Source organism: Natator depressus, chromosome 28 (genome assembly GCF_965152275.1).
Source record: "Natator depressus isolate rNatDep1 chromosome 28, rNatDep2.hap1, whole genome shotgun sequence".
Lineage (NCBI taxonomy): Eukaryota > Metazoa > Chordata > Testudines > Cheloniidae > Natator > Natator depressus.
Window position 1 is genome coordinate 10,350,709 of NC_134261.1, and position 2,500 is coordinate 10,353,208.

General features: G+C 61.2%; 1 non-coding gene across 1 annotated transcript; it reads left to right on the plus strand.

Moving 5' to 3' along the window:
• The first annotated feature begins 1,664 nt into the window (after positions 1-1,664).
• Positions 1,665-1,783, plus strand: LOC141979749 (5S ribosomal RNA). The gene has a single exon (XR_012637142.1). It is a non-coding gene; the product is annotated as a 5S ribosomal RNA (ribosomal RNA).
• The last annotated feature ends 717 nt before the right edge of the window (positions 1,784-2,500 follow it).

Genomic DNA, 2,500 nt, shown 5'->3' on the forward strand with positions numbered 1-2,500 from the left:
TTGGCGACCCCATCCGGACTTCCGTGAGACTGCCGGCCATCAGGTCAACCCGTCACTTTGAATGGGGTTGACCTGATGGCCGAGCAGGGACTTAGACATTTTTTCAGCCTTTTCCTCGGGGTTGACCTGGTGTCCCGGGGGGACTTAGACATTTTTTTCAGCCTTTTCCTCCGGGTTGACCTGGTGTCCCGGGGGGACTTAGACATTTTTTCAGCCTTTTCCTCCGGGTTGACCTGGTGTCCCGGGGGGACTTAGACTTTTTTTCAGCCTTTTCCTCCGGGTTGACCTGGTGTCCCGGGGGGACTTAGACTTTTTTTCAGCCTTTTCCTCCGGGTTGACCTGGTGTCCCGGGGGGACTTAGACATTTTTTTCAGCCTTTTCCTCCGGGTTGACCTGGTGTCCCGGGGGGACTTAGACTTTTTTTCAGCCTTTTCCTCCGGGTTGACCTGGTGTCCCGGGGGGACTTAGACTTTTTTTCAGCCTTTTCCTCCGGGTTGACCTGGTGTCCCGGGGGGACTTAGACTTTTTTTCAGCCTTTTCCTCCGGGTTGACCTGGTGTCCCGGGGGGACTTAGACTTTTTTTCAGCCTTTTCCTCCGGGTTGACCTGGTGTCCCGGGGGGACTTAGACATTTTTTTCAGCCTTTTCCTCCGGGTTGACCTGGTGTCCCGGGGGGACTTAGACTTTTTTTCAGCCTTTTCCTCCGGGTTGACCTGGTGTCCCGGGGGGACTTAGACATTTTTTTCAGCCTTTTCCTCCGGGTTGACCTGGTGTCCCGGGGGGACTTAGACATTTTTTTCAGCCTTTTCCTCCGGGCTGACCTGGTGGCCGAGCGTCTCGCCGTCCGCGGCCGGAGCTAGAGATGCCCCCCCCCCCAGGCCAGCCTGCGAAGCCGCGGCCAGGATCGGGCCCCTGGAAGTCTGACTAAAAATTTTCACCGACCCCAAAAACGGTTAGGGGGGGCCTCATAAAGCCTCCGGAGCGAAAAAAAAAAAAACGGAAAAAAGGATCGGGCCCACCCGAGGCAGGGGAGTCAGTAAGGGAAAGGGGACGAGGCGGCCCGGAGCCGGGTGCCCGGAGCCGGGTGCCGGCGGCCAGGATCGGGCCCCTGGAAGTCTGAAAAATTTTTTTCACCGACCCCCAAAGTGGTATTGGGGGGGGGCTCATAAAGCCTCCGGAGCGAAAAAAAAAAAAAACGGAAAAAAGGATCGGGCCCACCCGAGGCAGGGGAGTCAGTAAGGGAAAGGGGACGAGGCGGCCCGGAGCCGGGTGCCCGGAGCCGGGTGCCCGCGGCCAGGATCGGGCCCCTGGAAGTCTGAAAAAAATTTTTTCACCGACCCCCAAAGTGGTGTTGGGGGGGGCTCACGAAGCCTCCGGAGCGGAAAAAAAAAAACGGAAAAAAGGATCGGGCCCACCCGAGGCAGCGGAGTCAGTAAGGGAAAGGGGACGAGGCGGCCCGGAGCCGGGTGCCCGGAGCCGGGTGCCCGCGGCCAGGATCGGGCCCCTGGAAGTCTGAAAAAAAAATTTTCACCGACCCCCAAAGGGGTGTTGGGGGGGGGCTCATGAAGCCTCCGGAGCGAAAAAAAAAAACGGAAAAAAGGATCGGGCCCACCCGAGGCAGGGGAGTCAGTAAGGGAAAGGGGACGAGGCGGACCGGAGCCGAGTGCCTACGGCCATACCGGACGGAAGGCCCCCGATCCCGTCCGATCTCGGAAGGTAAACCGTCCCGGGCCTGGCTAGTACTTGGATGGGTGACCGCCTGGGAATCCCAGGTGCCGTAGGCAGCTTTTCCCGCTGCGAGCCAGCTCTCTCCTTTTCTGGGGAACAAGGGCAGGGTCGCCCTGCCAGGGGCCCTGGGGCTGAAGTCCCTGCCGGCCACCAGGTCAACCCGGAGCCTGCCCCTCTGCGGCCAGCAGGTCAACCCCATACCGGCAGGGGGTTGACCTGGTGGCCGGGAAGCAGAGCGGCCAGCAGGTCAACCCCATACATTCAGCGGGTTGACCTGGTGGACGGGAAGGAAAGCGGCCAGCAGGTCAACCCCATACTTTCAGCGGGTTGACCTGGTGGCCGGGAAGGAAAGCGGCCAGCAGGTCAACCCCATACATTCAGCGGGTTGACCTGGTGGCCGGGAAGGAAAGCGGCCAGCAGGTCAACCCCATACATTCAGCGGGTTGACCTGGTGGCCGGGAAGGAAAGCGGCCAGCAGGTCAACCCCATACATTCAGCGGGTTGACCTGGTGGCCGGGAAGGAAAGCGGCCAGCAGGTCAACCCCATACATTCAGCGGGTTGACCTGGTGGCCGGGAAGGAAAGCGGCCAGCAGGTCAACCCCATACATTCAGCGGGTTGACCTGGTGGCCCGAAAGCAAACCGGCCACCAGGTCAACCCGGAGCCTGCCCCCGCGGGCAGGGGCCAAGCGGACCCCCCTCCGCCCGGGCTTGCCCTGCTCCGAGCCGGGGCTTAATCCCCGTCCGGCCACCAGGTCAACCCGGAGCCTGCCC